Here is a 16,261-nt window from a genome sequence, read left to right on the forward strand (position 1 = left end):
ATTTTGATTTGCTTTTCTCTAGTCACTAAGGACTTTGAACATTTCTTTTGGTGCTTCTCATCCAGTATAGGTTCCTCTGTTGTGAATACCCCACTTTCTGTTCCATACCCCATTTTTTGATTGAGTTGTTTGGTTTTTTGGTGGTTAACTTCTTGAGTTCTTTATAGATTTTGGATATTAGCCCTCTATCAAATGTGGGGTTAGTGAAGATTTTTTTTCCCAACCTGTAGGTTGTCTATTTGTCTTATTGAATATGTTCTTTGACTTTGAGAAGCTTTTCAGTTTCATGGGGTCCCAAGAAATAAATTTAAAATATTGCATGTCTCTGTATTTATATCCAACAAAAAATTAAAATCAGAAATAGATATATAGAGGTGTACATAGCTATAAAAAATGAAGGTAATGAAGAGATATATACAAATTAATTACTACTCTGATGTTATGGTCTTAGGCCCCATTTTGGCTCTGGTTTGAGCCTTGAGGACAAATCCAAGCCTGGCTCAAATTTCTGTGGCCTTGTGAGTGAACCTAAGCCTGGCTCGAGTTTTGAGACCTATCTCAGTCACTTCTGTATCAGGGTGACTCAGCCAGACCTGCTTGCCCCTGCTTCTGCACTGCTGTTGCTGATGTAAAGCTTTGCCATTGGCCCTGTCAGTCACCCCATACCCTCTGTCACCCCTCCTTACCTATGACATCATCTTACCTCACCAAAAATCCCCCTTTCTATTCTCCAAATTTATATAAGTGAGAGGCTGATGCAATAAAGTTGAGTTCCTGCTTCGACAAAACTCCTGGCTACATATGTTTCTTTTGGGCCATCAACCCTCGCCATCCTGCTCAGCCCTGGGGAGACCAAGCCTGACCAAGACCTCTCTCCTCTTGCCTGAACCTGCTGGCAAGGAGCTGAAATTATGGTAAATAATAACTGCAGAAGAGATATCTTAGTGGTTAAGAGTAAACATCATCTTACAGAGGATCTGGTTCATTTCTTTCCATCTACAGTGGGTGGCTCATAATGGCCTGTAATTTTTTTCCAGAGATTTTGATGTTGTTTTGCATTCCCAAGTAGATGCTATTTGGTGCACAGAAACTCATAAAGCTTATATATTAAAATCAAGTAAATAAATTCTTAAAAATGATGTGCATGAGAAATGAACATGCAAACTAAAAACTACCATTACCTGCTTGCAAATAATAAGATTGAAGGCTGTTGCCAAGTGTAAATTCTTTGGGTGATTTCTTATTTCTAATAATATATAAGCATTAGTAGAAAATATCCAATAATATTTGCTATACATTTGACTTATACATCCTCCCCATTTTTAAAATAATGTGAGATATTAAGCATACAAACAAAAATATAATAATTTGTTAAATATATTAGAATGCTTTCCATTACCCTCCATTTTCTCAATAATTAGGATCATTACCATAAACAGAAGTACACAGTTTATTTATTAAGTAGTTATTTTAATAAACAGACTGATAGACACACATGCAAGTATGGTCATGAGTTGGATTTTTGGTTTTGTTTAATATACCTTGCTTAATATGAGGTCATATGTTCATTATGAAAGTCACATAACCATATGTTCCTTTAATTTTAATTATTTCAATGGAGTAGTAAAGGCAGATGTATAAATAAAGTTTCAAAATAATGCATTTTCATGATATTAGGCAGTGATGTATAATGACACCATCATTATGAAACCTAAATTACAATGCTATATGCATTTGAACCTTAATAGATCATATTTAATAAATCATATTTCAATCATTTTAGAAATCCTTTCAAACTATTAGTCAATTTTGAAGAATATTTATTTTTTCTTTTTAGAAATAATAGTCCTAAATTTACTTTTTGTGTACAAGCAGTAACTCCCCAAAGCTTGCCATAATGTTTCTTGGATTTTGATAAATTATATGCAACACTGGAAAGTCAAGCTTATTTTTGTCTAAATTGCAGACAAGTTAAAATGTGGCTTTAAAACTCCTTAATTTTGAACAAAAATTGGATTGAATTCATTTTTTTTAAAAAACTACCCAGCATATATAATGAATATATTTATGCATTTTAAATATTTGACTGATTATAATACAGGAAAATATTCTAAAATAAATGGCACAGAGTATTTGCCACTTAGAATAATTAATAAAACATGTTTTGCTAAATACAATATAAAAATAATTGTTTAAGAGGCTCATAGGATAAGTTATACTAATGACTGTCACATTTAAAGACGTTGATTTGAATACACCTCTACAATTGCTGTGTATACAAAATCTCCATAAAAGTCTATCAGAAAGACAACCATTAGGAAATCTGCTGGAATGGATCAATAGATAATTTCTATTGTACAGTCCATTTTGAGTATATATCTTATAAAAAAATTTTTGCCACCATTGGCTGTCACATAATCCTCTGATATTCACAGAAGCAGTGAATTGTGACTGATCAGGGAAGACATAAGATATCTGGTACTGCTTTCTCACAGGCAATGAAAAATGATCTCCATAGTATATTCATTCCAATTATAGAAAGGACACAGAGTACAGGTGTTTTGTCAATTGAAATATACTTGTCACAATATTTGATGGTAGCTAAAAATAGGATAATGCATCACATATTTTCTCCTTGACATCAATGATTCAAGGTTAGACTCAAAGATAGTATAAACATACACACACACACACACAGACACACACACACTCATATACACACAAACACACAGATATAAACACAAACACACACATACATATAAACACATACAGAAAGACATGCAGAAAGGTGGATTTGTTTTTCATAAATGTATACTTAAAACCAAGGAAATGTAAACATAAAAACACAACATTTTCAAAGCAGAATATGGGTAATTAACCTTAAATGTAAAATTTTGTAAGTGAATGACCTTCCTAGCAAATGATTAAAATTCTCTTTATAATGTACCTTACCTTATTTATCCATTTGGATATGCAAGTTAGCAAAATGAAGTCAAAATAATAAATGATTTATTAAACACAGTACCTAATTTTATACATAGCAATATGACTGACATGTAGAACTTGTGAACAAAGTATACATATAGTGCATATTTATTTACATAGTTATTATACATATATTTCATATATGACAAATACAAAATATACATGTACATTACATATGTTTATATTTTATATATGTATACATACACACACATATATATATAACTATATATATAAAAAATTAAGAAAGTTTAAAACATTTCATAGAACAAAGCATTCCTATCAGTCAATCAACAATTTTCATCCAGACTCAGAAAACTGTACAAAGAACAAATAAGATCAGCTGAAAATATGGCATGGAGTGAAGATAAATTCTATACTTAGTAGTAAGAAATTTATTTATTGTACTTCAAGAAATTTTTTTGTGTGTCTTTCATATCTTAACAACTTCTCTTTTGTAACTGCATATCTGGGAACTATTGTCTCTCCTGGGCACATATTCTCCAAGTTATATACAACTTGCAGGATCTAACTGCAAGTTTCTCACTGACAGGCATAGATTAAATAACTTGTCCTCCATTTGGGAGATAATTTTATTGGATATTTTCTTTATTTAGATTTCAAATTTATTTAGATTTCAATTTATTCTCTTTACCACCTCCACCCCCCAGATCCCCTATCCCATTCCCCCTTCCACTGTGTACACATGGAGACCTCCCATGGCTATCAACCCCCTTTGCCATATCCTGTTGCAGTAGGACTAGATAAGCCATTTCCTACTGAGGCTAGACAATTAGGAGAAAGGGATTCAAAGGCATCCAACAGAGTCACAAATAGCCCTTGCTTTAGGTGTTAGGGGGTCTCATATTAAGACTAAGCTGCGTGTCATTTACGTATGTATAGAGGTTCCAGGTCTGTCCCATGCATGCTCTTTGACTGCATTCCAATGCTGTGTGCCTCTATCAAGGATCCTAGAATAACCCTCCTCTAAGAGACTTCAATCAGCACCTGATACAAATAGAATCAGAGTCCTACAAGCAAACATTAGCTAGAGCTTGAGGAATCTATTAAAAGAGGTGAGGAAGGATTTAAAGAGGATGGTTGTTCTAGGATCATGTTTGCAAATATAGCAGAAGACCATCAATAGTGTCAGGGTTTATCTCACTCCCATAGGATGTGTCTTAATTTGGGAGTCATTGGTTGGGCATTGCCTCAATTTCTGCTCCATCTTGATCATAGCACATCTTATAGGCAGGAAAACTTTGGGTCAAAAGTTTTGTGGTTGGATTGGTGTTTCACCCTTCTCCAGAGTATATGCCCAAATGATGGTTCCATCATATCAGAAATACACTTGCTCAAATATTTTTGTAGAAGCTTTATACATAATATCTAGAAATCAGAAACAACTCAAATGTCCCTCAACAGAAGAATAAACAAAGAAAATGTAGTTGATTTATACAATGGGCTATTACTCAGCTATTAAAAAGACATCATGAAATTTGTAGGCAAATGATGTAACTAGAAAATATTATCCTGAGTGAGATAACCAAAATCCAGAAAGACACACATGATATTTACTCACTTATAAATGGACATAGCTATAAAGTATATGCTAATCATGTTTGAAAACACAGACTCAAGATGCTAAAGAAGCTAAGTAGCAAGGAATGCCCAAGGGGGAATGCTTGAATCTCACTGAGAAGGGTATATAGATTAGGATTTGAGGGTGAATGGAGGGAAGGGATGGCAAGCAGTCTAGGAGGGATGGGATAGCAGATGACAAAGGAAGTGAGAATAGGGTGAGAAAAATGATATTATAGTGGGGCATCTCTAGGACTAGCTAGAATTCTAGAATGTGGGTTGTTGTTTATTTAACAAGACATTGGATGACACAAGTTCATTTGTAGTTTTGTTTTCAGCCTAACCATCAGTCTTTTACTCTTCCAAGAAATACTAGTTAATTCTATGGGGGAAGGTATTATAAAGCCAATTGTGTGCCTTTTCATTCCAAGACTTGGTAGACTGATGCAAGAGGATTAGTGTACATTTGTGGTTTGCATAATGAACTCCTATCTTAGTCTCCATAGTAAGAACCTGTTTTGAAAAGAAAGAAAGAAAGAAAGAAAGAAAGAAAGAAAGAAAGAAAGAAAGAAAGAAAGAGAGAGAGAAAGAAAGAGAGAAAGAAAGAAAGAAAGAAAAAAAGAAAGAAAGAAAGAAAGAAAGAAAGAAAAAGAAAGGAGGAAAGATAGGAGGAAAGGAGAGATAAAGAAAAAATGTAGTTGGTACGTTTGTATTGGTTTTGTGATGTGGCATTCATACTTTATTGGGAAGTACAAAATACATAACAAACACATGTATAGCATGTCATTATTTTTTATGTAATATATGGGTGTTTTGCTGTAATACATATACATACACAACACAGGCACACACACATACATATACATTTATACTATCACACTGATGTTTATTTCCATGAAATTGCAGCATGCCAGACTACGCCCTTATAAAATATATTATTTTATAACATAGAGTACGTTACTATGCACATGTTTGATTATTGTTGTCTTCAGTTTTAGAGTTCTCAATTATATTTTTTCCAATGTTATTCACAGTAGCTTAGCTTAACTCAGTCTATTTATTGTACTATGGCCATTTATGGGAAAATTTTTTCTTGCTTCCATTATGACATATTTTAGTTTTATGTTGCATGTTTTTTAAATTGACATACACAGTGATTCATTAATTTTTATGTATATAGTGGCTTTTGACAAATGAAGAACATTATTTATCTACCACTAAGATAATATAAGATTAATGCTAGTAATTAAAAATATGCTGTTATTCATTTAGTCAAGGTCTATTATTCTAAAGACTTATAGTAGCCACCACCATTTGGTATTCCACTTTCATGTTCTCTGTAGTGTTTGTGACCTTCACTTACCAAGTTGCACTCTCAGGTAATTAAGATTGCATCAATCAATAACTCATACATGGTAACCATTGAATACTACTCCATTGACTATATGTATACACTTTCCAGTGTAGCTACTGGACCCTGTGCTGTACAGATGTCATCTTCAATAAATTACAGCACTGTCTTCCACTATGGTGATAACAGGTGCAGCTCTATTTGCTGTGATTAAGAGTTTCTGACTCTGTGTTAATGCATCTATGTAGGAAGTTTGACATTTCAAAAATTCTATTGGGTATTTAGTTATTCCTTCTTGATGTTCCAATCAGCAAATCCTTAGTCAAAAATTACGTTATGCAGCTCTGTCTGAGTATGGTCCCTGGATACTCTTAAACTGCATTCTATGAAATGTATAGAAAAGCTGATATTTGTTTTTCTTTCTGTGGCCTGTCCTTTGCCATGTCAGCAGTTTTCCAGCTCTTTCTGTTTGAAATAATCTCTGGGATCTGGTGGGCGGGGGGGGGGGGTGGGGGGAGGAGGGCGTGTCTACATGAGCAGAAGTGGTAGGTATACCTTTTTGTCTAGTGGAGTAGGAGAGACGCTTACAATACCACACAGGAAAGTCCAGAAGAGGTAGTAAACCTAATCTCTTCCTCCAAAGACAAGTTGACTGATTATTTCATGCACATTGTGTTGTGCCATGTTCAAGAGAGAAGCATCAGGAAGTTGCCATAGATTTTCCTACTTTCTTACTTTTTTTGCTGTGATTTTTAAAATTTAATTATCCATTCACTTCATAACTCACAATCAGCCCCTCCTCTCCTCCCAGTTCTCCTAATGTAAGTCTTTCTCCAATTCCACCTTCCATTTCTCTTTTAATAAGGGAAAACCCCCTTCTGGGTGCCACTCCTCTTACCGCCTTAATAACACTACCGCACCACACTTTAAGTCGAAGCAGGACTAGGCAATCCTTTCCCACTGAGGCCAGACAAGGATGTGCATTTAGCAGAACAAGAACAAGATCCACAGGCAGACAGGCAACAGACACAACACCTATACCAGCTGTTGTAGAACCCACATGTCTACCATGCTCATCTGCTACATATCTGAAGGAAGCTTAAGTACAGCCTGTGGTGATTCTTTGCTTGGTGATTCAGTCTCTGAGAGACCCTAAAAGTCCAAGTTAGTTGACTCTATTTGCCTAAGTAGAGCCTGTGGTAGTTTTTTGGTTTGTGATTCATTCTCTGGGAGACCATAAGAATCCAGGTTAGTTGACTTTGTTTGTCTTCCTGTGGAGTCCCTGTTCTCTTCAATTTCCTAAATCTTTCTCCCAAATCTTTCATAAGATACCCAGAGTTCCATTTAATGTTTGGGTGAGTTTCTGCATTTCTTTCCATTGGCCCCTCTGAAAAATGGAGCCTCTCAAAGAACAGTTATGCTATGCTTCTATCTGTAAGCCTAATAGACTATATGATAGTGTCAAGAATTGGTTCTTGTGGCCGGGCATTGGTGGCCCACGCCTTTAATCCTAGCATTTGGGAGGCAGAGGCAGGCGGATTTCTGAGTTCGAGGTCAGCCTGGTCTATCGAGTGAGTTCCCAGACAGCCAAGGCTATACAGAGAAACCCTGTCTCAAAAAACCAAAAAAAAAAAAGAAAAAAAAAAAAAAGAGAGAGAATTGTTTCTTGCCCATGGGATGGTTCTCAGTTTGTGTCAGTCATTGGTTGTCCATTCCCTGAGTCACTGCTCTATCATTGTCCTTGTACATCTTGTAGGCAGGACACATTTTGGGTCAATGTTTCTGTGGGTGAGATGCTGTCCTTATCCCTCCACTAGGAGTTTTGACTGGCTAGCCACTTCAGGATTTATAACACCCTACTGCTAGGAGTCTCAGCTAGCATGGCCCCATATTCCCCTCTGGGGCCTAGAGATAGCTCCCCATCTTACGATTTCCCTTCTCTCTCCCTTGGTCTCACTATTTTTTCCTGTGTTTTCTTGAGTATAGTTAGCATAAATAGGTTAGAGTTGTCTTTCTATTACCCTCTGTAAATCTGGGTTAGTGGAAAGGTATTGTTTTAATTTGGTTTCGTCATGGAATATATTGCTTTCTCAATCTATGGTGATTGAAAGTTTTGCTGGGTATAATAGTCTAGGGTCTTCAAAACCTCTTCTCAGGCCCCTCTTGGTTTTAGAGAAATCAGGTGTAATTCTGATAAGTCTGTCTTTATATGTTAGTTGGCTTTTTTCCCTTGCTGCTTTTAAAATTATATTTTTTTCTGTATATTTAGTGTTTTGATTATTATGTGATCCAATTATGTTGTGATCGAAGGATTTCCTTTTCTAGTTTAATTTTTTTGGTGTTCTGTAAGCTTCTTGTACCTTTATAGGTATCTCTTTCATTAGATTAGGAAAATATGCTTCTGTGATTTTGTTTTCATTGAAGATATTGTCTGAACCTATGATCTGGGAATCTTTTCCTTCTTCTATTCTTATTATTCTTAGGTTTGCTCTTTTTACAGTATCCCAAAATTCCTAGATGTTTTGTGTCATGAGCTTTTTAGTGTTCTTTTATGGATATGTTGTTTTTTCTATCATATCTTCAACACTTGAGATTCTTCTATCTGCTGCATTTTGTTGGTGATAGTTGAGTCTGTAGTTTCTCATTCTTTCTTCTAGGTTTTCCATCCCCAGGATTGCCTCAGTTTGTATTTTCTTTATTGCTTCTATTTTTGCTTTCAGGTCTTGACCACTTGTATTCATATACTTCACCTATTTGAATGTATTTTCCTGTATTTCCTAAAAGGATTTATTCATGATCTGTTTAGAGGGCTCTATGATCTATATAAGATTGGATTTAAGATCCTCTTTTTTTGGTTCAGTTTCTTTAGAACATTTAGTGTTTATTGTAGTAGGATAGTTGGGCTCTCATGGTACCATATTGCCCTGTGTCTTGTTGTTGTGTCCTTATTCTGTCCTTTAGGCATCCGGTTTTCTCTTGTATTGGCTTGATGTGCCTGATGGCAGCAGGACTTCTCAGAAAGGTGTTGGGGGATGTGGGCCAGACACTGGAGGTCAGTGTACTGGACTCTTCTGGCTGTGCCTCAGTCACACTCCACTTTGCAGTCTGTATCCTATGTTCTGTGTAGACACTATATGTCCTGTGTAGACACTATGTATCCTGTGTAGACACTGCATGTTGTATCCTAGGCAGATTCAACTGAGACGGCAGTCAGATTCGACTAGAATGGGATTGATAGAACATGGTTTTATGCAGCTTAGTTTTGGAGTTTGTGAAGCTTTCCTTGGTGTAGAAAGACACTCTTGGTGTCCTGATGGCTCCTATGGTCTGAAGAGCAAGTCCAGAGCTAGACAATGGGGCTCAGTAGACTGAGCACAACTCACCTTTGCAGGCTGTCCCAGATAGACCACCTGAGATGGCAGGTCTCATTTACTTCAATGGGATTAGTTAGAAAGGATTCCAAGCTTGTTAATTTTGAGGCTCTAAAAGTTTTCAATGGGGAGGCAAGAAACTCTTGGAGTCCTGCAACCCTCCTTCATACTCATGATTAAGTCCAGAAATAGACAATAGGCTCAACCTTCTTTGTGCATGTCTTTACACTGAGTTGCATCATAGATTTATTGCAAAGGTGTGATGTCCCTCAATATGTCTGAAAGGAAAAGAATACAGTAAAAAATACTATGTTAAGAAAGGAAATTCTATTCTTTACTTTCAACATACCACTGGATTTTCCTTTAAGGCACTATTACCTTGTAAATTGTGTGTGTGTGTGTGTGTGTGTGTGTGTGTGTGTGTGTGTGTGTGTGTCTGTGTGTAGTGTGTGTGTCTGTGTGTGTCTGTGTGTCTGTGTGTATATGTCTGTGTATATATAGTTGTGTGTGTGTATATATATATATATATATGTGTGTGTGTGTGTGTGTGTGTGTGTGTGTGTGTATGTGTCTGTGTATAAATATGTGAGTGTGTGTATAAAGAGAAAAAGTGGGAGGTATTGTTTTATTATGTTATTTTTGCTGTTTAGAACTTCTCAGATGTACCAGGATGACTTATTACTCACAAATATTTATCTCCCTCTTTCTCCAGATATCTGAGATTAAATATGTGCCCTGGCATTCTCTGGAATTATGAATAATTACATGATTTCTGTTATTATAGATTCTCACTTTGGTCTATAATATATATAATAATTCAAAATAACCATGTTTTATAATTGAAAATGGATTTATCTTTTATATCAAAAGCCATTATGATTGCTACAAAGAATAATAACAAATGTATTTGTCTAAAAGTTAATGGTGTTGGTGTTATTGTGTCTCATTTTTCAGGATACTAGAATGTTATATAAAACAAAGACTTCATAGCTAACACTATTAAGTATCATAACAAAAATGCCCCATCAACCTGTTATGCCTTCTTTCTACTAATATTCACATAAGACAATCTTAGTATATAAATAGCACAGTCATCACCTTGTCACTATTAAAAAATTACTGTTGTTTGCTAAATTCAATATGTTAAAAATCAGTCATAGCTGATTGATTAAAAATAAGTATAAGCAATACAATATTAAAGTAACTTCTTTAAATAAACTGACAAAGATGTAACTTCTTTAAATAATCTGTTTGGTAATAAATCCAGAAAAATAAAAACATCAAATTCACTCAGAAGTAGTATATAGGACCCTATTATATGGCCAGCCACTACAAGGAAACACAGAAACTGACTCTATTAGTGATAATACAGAAAAATAAATATAAAACCATGAAGAAAGTGTAGAAGTGATCAATTTAAATTGAAATAGGACATGATTCACCTAAAAAAAATGTTTTGAGGAAAAAAAGTACATTACCAACACAAACTGATAAATTAGCTAGTCAAATGATCGAGATGGATCTGATACTCTATCATTAGAACATGTCAATATGTCTCTGCTACACATCATTAGAAATACATTTGTAGTTACTCATTTAAGAACATGGTAATTAGTCTTTTCGTTGAAAATATTTAATTAAATATGGGATTGTATTTATGCCATATAACTTTATATTCTGTTTTCTCTGTTAAGATGTACAATATTTTATTCTACTTTGTAAAGAAGTATTTCTAGTATGGCCATTTTACTTGCTTCTGATAAAACGGTGGTCAAAAAAAGGAGGAAAAGCTGAAGGTTGAAGAAGAGGAGTGAAGAGGCAGGAGGAGGAAGGAAGGAAAGGAAAAAAGAAAGGAAGGAAGGGAATAAATTTTATTTCATATCAAGTCTTTTTTTTTCTCCTTTGGAATCAGTGTTAAATAGCACACATTACATAGACTTTAAGAGGCCACATGTGATCATAATTTTGAACTTAGTTTTTATTAAAGCAAATTGAAATGGCTTATACTCAAGCCAGATTTAAGAAAGAACTCCTATAATTCACAACCTTAGGTCAGTGATACATTAAACAGTGAGTCTCTTTATATTGTAACTATGGAGGAAATTCTATTCTTAACTGATCATCTACTTTATTTTCCTAATACCGTTTTTTGCTTGTCATAATAGCTCTTTAATTCTGCTTACATAGAACATTTCTTAGTTCTAAGCTGATTGCCGCTATGCCACAAAATTTGCACCAACATACTACACTGTACAAGGAACTCATAAAAAAATCTGTAAACTAAGTTCAAATCTGAACAAAACCCTTCAGAAAAATAAAATGATATTAACAAACCCCCAAGGTTTATCAATGTTTCCTTGTATTTGCTTTCATCAAAGTAACACTATCTCCAAAGTTTTAAATTTCATATCAGACTTCTAAAGATGATCCAATAATGTGGATTGATTTAGAATAAAATTAAAATGTAAATATTATAATGACTGAAAGAAGTTCTCAAAGCATTTTTTAAGTATATCCATTTTTACAATCAAGCTGTGACACCTCAATATGTTGCATTTAAATGTAATGTCACTTACCATAACTGTAAAATAATAAAAATGTATCATATTTATATATATAAAATAATATAGATATAACATTTAGGCATTATATTCTATTTTGATGGGAGTTAGTATATCTTTTGCCTTTCTATGGGTAGTTATACATCCAACAAAAACAGTTTTAATGGTCTAATTTCCATGGGGTTGGTTTCTCTACATATAGCTGTGATTTGGTTGCTTTTAACAGTGCCCAATAGACCTATAGGTAAAAGGGGTATTGAATATAGCATACACACACACATCCTGTAGGAAAAAAGCCAGCACTAGAGAAAGGCAGTTTTAGGGTCATTACAAAAAATATGATTTTACATACAGATAATTTTTATAGACATTTTTTATTCAGATTAATTAGATGATCATGGGTATATTTAATGTGCAATACACTTCAAATGTTGAGTGAAAAAAGTGTAATTTTCTAAATAATCGTTCTGAAAATACCTTTCAAATACTTTTTTTGGTCACTTTAAGTTCTACCAGCTGGTTTGTGACTACAGAATACTCTAAAAAATGTCCTTCTGGGACAGAAGTATTACTGGAAATTTTAGTGGAGTGGAATTAAAGGTAGACAAAGGGCTTTACTTAGAAGATAGAGATAGTAAAATGGGGTTGTGAAGTTTTATATGACATCATATAATGAATAAAGCTTTAGAAAATAAGCAATCCAAGTACTTCAGACCTTACCTCCAGTGAGCCACCTGCTTTAGTTCCATAGTTTGATATTCTCTGTTAAAACACACAGAGACACAAATGGAATAAACCAGAAACAAACAAACAAACATAACAAGAACTGATTATTTGAGAAAATCAACATAGCCAAAACATACAAAATACCCATGATACACCCTACAGACCATAAGAAGTTAAACAATAAGGAAGAAGAATGCTTAAACCCAACTTAGAAGGGGGAACAAAATAGTCATGGGAGCTAGAGGGAGGGAGGTGTCTGGCTAGGAGAGGAAAATTGGAGGGGAATAGGAAGGAGGTTCAGATACAGGGATAGACAAGAGAGGGGCCCAGAGGAACAGAAGAAGGAATAAAGATATGCAACTTTGGGGGTGGAAAGGAGAATCTCTAAGAAGTCCCAGAGATCTATGATGGAGGATACTCCCAGGATTCAATGCAGGTGACCTTAGCCAAAATGGTCAACAGTGGGGATATGGAACCTGAAAGGACCACCTTCAGTAGTTAGACAGGACCCCAGTGGAAAGATGGGGACACCAACCCAACTACAAAGTTTTTTATTCAAAATTGTTCTTTTCTAAAAGAAATGTGGGGAGAAAATTGGAGCAGAGACTGAAGAAATGGCCAATAAGTGACGGATCCAACTTGGGATCTATTGCATGAGTGAGCACCCATCCCTGGCACTATCACTGATGCTGTGTTGTGCTTACAGACAGGGGCCTAGAATGGTTGTCCTTTGAAAGGCTCTACCTAACAACTGACTGAGTCAAATCACATATTCACAGCCATGCATGGGGTGAAGGTCAGGGACCCCTATAAAAGAATTAAGGCAAAGGACTGAAAGAACTGAAATGGATGGCAATCCCACAGGAATTGTAACAGTGTCAGCTAACCTGGGGTCTTCAAAGCTCCCAGAGACTGAGCCACCAATCAAAGAGCATACACGGGCTAGTTTTTGGCCTCTGGCACATATGCAACAGGCCTTGTCTGGCCTCAGTGGGAGAGGATGTTTCTAATCTTGTAGAGACTTGATGTTCAAGGATGAGGTGATACTCAGGGAGAGGATACCCTCTTAGAGGTGAAGGGGAGGAGAATGGGGGAAGAACTCTCTGAGAGGGAACCTGGAGAAGAGCAGGATTTGAGATGGAAATAACTAAAATAATCAACTAATAATAAGGCAAAAATAAGGCTGTTGCATTAGTCAAAATATGTGTTTTACAGTATATGGCATGTTTTATTTATGGAAATGTGCTTTTCAGCTCAGAATTGATATCTCACATACCAAGTTCTTATTTGATACTATGTTGATGAATAACATGTGTCTAAGTTCACTAAAATAAATTGCATAATACACTAAATTTTTATGTGCTCAATCATGGCATGAAAGTTTAGAAGCGGAAGACATGTTCACTGACAAATTTAGGAAACACTTGGTGGCCTACTGAATTCCTTCACTCTGTCTGTGCTTCCTCGATGATGTCAGGATCTGCAACTTTATGTTACATCTAGTGTTTGGGATAACATTTTTAACCTTTTTCAGTTAGTCTCATTGTTTTAAGTAGGCTCACCATACTCTTTATAAAGCACATGTATATGTGTGTGTGGTCTCTGTGTGTGTGGTCTGTATGTGTACTTGTTTGCCTAATTTTTAAAATAAACTCATACTAATGTCTTCATTCATTTCTGGTCTTCTGATTTTTGCTTGTTTTCTTTTTCTTTCATATTATACAGCTCGTTATTAGGAAGAAAATTGTATCACCTTGACACTACCTTACTCCTGGAATCATTTTGGTCTTAAGTGTGTACTGAAGTTTGACTGACAAGTTCATTTGGTCTTAAGTGTGTACTGAAGTTTGACTGACAAGTCAAAAGGAGACACTTTTGCTCCTATTACATTAATTTCATGAGAGGTTTTCATTGGTTTATATTGCTTCCGAGTGTTCTTTGCCTTTGGCCTCCTTACAATATGGCATTCCATTTATCAGGCCATTGTTTTTCAGTCTTCTTCCTCAGTCCTGTATACTTCCTGGAATACTGTAAGAATCCCTAGCTGGTACTTATCTTGTCTAACTATTATTTGTAAACATTCTCTATTGGAGAGGAGTGATACTGCACCACCCATATTCTAGTAAGCTTGTATCTTTCTTTCAAGACATTCTCCATTTCTCACAAAACCAACAGTACCTTATCCTGCAATTGGGTACATTACAGCATCTCTGATTACAACAAAAATGAACATGAATTTATGCTATTACTTTCTTAGAATGATTTGTCAGCACCTCTTATTTTTAGCTCTTTATCAAAATTTGTAACATTCTTGACATGATTCAAAATGTGTTTGCCTCACTTATCACCTATTGTTACTGTTTCTTTCATCAGGCCACATACTTAATGTATTTATTTCAATATTATACATTTCTCAAAGCATAAGACATTCACTCAGACACTGCTTGGCTTTATTTATTTATTTATTTATTTATTTATTTATTTATTTTTGGTTTTTCGAGACAGGGTTTCTCTGTGTAGCCCTGGCTGTCCTGGAACTCACTCTGTAGACCAGGCTGGCCTTGAACTCAGAAATCCATCTGCCTCTGCCTGCCCAGTGCTGGGATTAAAGTTTTGCGCTACCACTGCCTGGCGCTACTTTCATTTAAAATCATCACAAACATCAAACCTTGTGATGAAACTCATGACTTTCAGATGATTCTGCAACATAATTGCCCTTATTCCAAGTCTGGGTTGATTATTAGAAAAGCTTGTTTCAAACCTATGTTTAAAACTGATACATACTCCAGTTTGATTCTTCATTTAATTCTCATGTTTTAAAACTTGTGATGATTTCATATTGGTTCATTATGATTTCAGAGGAAGACAACGTGGAGCTTAGGTTATGTATTCATACTGTATAAGAATTTAAGATAAAGCAAGAATCATTTGGTTACCCAGTGAAAGAGCTTTGTCAGCCTTTGGTTTAATGCTTTTCATATCTAGAAATTCAATTGTTCCTGAAACTATAGCCTACTCTCCTGTAGAAAACTTTTAAAAATACTTTTATTAATAGTATGTGTAATAAACTTGCTACTACTCCCTCAAAACACAATTATCTGAATTGTATTTGTCCTGTGTTAGTACTATAACTAACCTATAGACTATTCATAACAAACACACTTACAAGAAAATGTGTATAGAATGTTAAGCAAACACTTTCTTTTTTTTATTGGATATTTTATTTACATTTCAGATGCCATCCCCTTTCCCCATTTCCCCTCCCTAGAAACCCCTATCCCATACCTCCTTCTCCTTTTTGCTTTTATACAATTTTTTTAATGTTAACCAATGGTTTTATAAATTTGGTAATGCTCAATATCACTCAGAAGTGTAACCTAATACCCAACCTAGATATATCAACTATCTTTGCCTGGCGGAGACATGTGAACATCAGCCTCCATGTCTGGCCCCCCTCTCTCTTTCTCTCTCATCATGTAGCTCTTCCTCTCCTCCTCCTCTCCTTACTCCTCCTCTCCTTACTCTTACCACCTTAGCTCCGCCTACATATCACCCTTCCTGTTAAAATAAAACTTTTGTCTCAAAATACAGTTAGAATATAACTACACCAATTTATGTCAGTAAGGTGGAAGATAGACCTAATACCCAGTCCATCATTTTGTTGGCTAAGCAGAACCTCTGTCATCTCT

The sequence above is a fragment of the Arvicanthis niloticus genome, chromosome 3 (assembly GCF_011762505.2).
Source record: "Arvicanthis niloticus isolate mArvNil1 chromosome 3, mArvNil1.pat.X, whole genome shotgun sequence".
NCBI lineage: Eukaryota > Metazoa > Chordata > Mammalia > Rodentia > Muridae > Arvicanthis > Arvicanthis niloticus.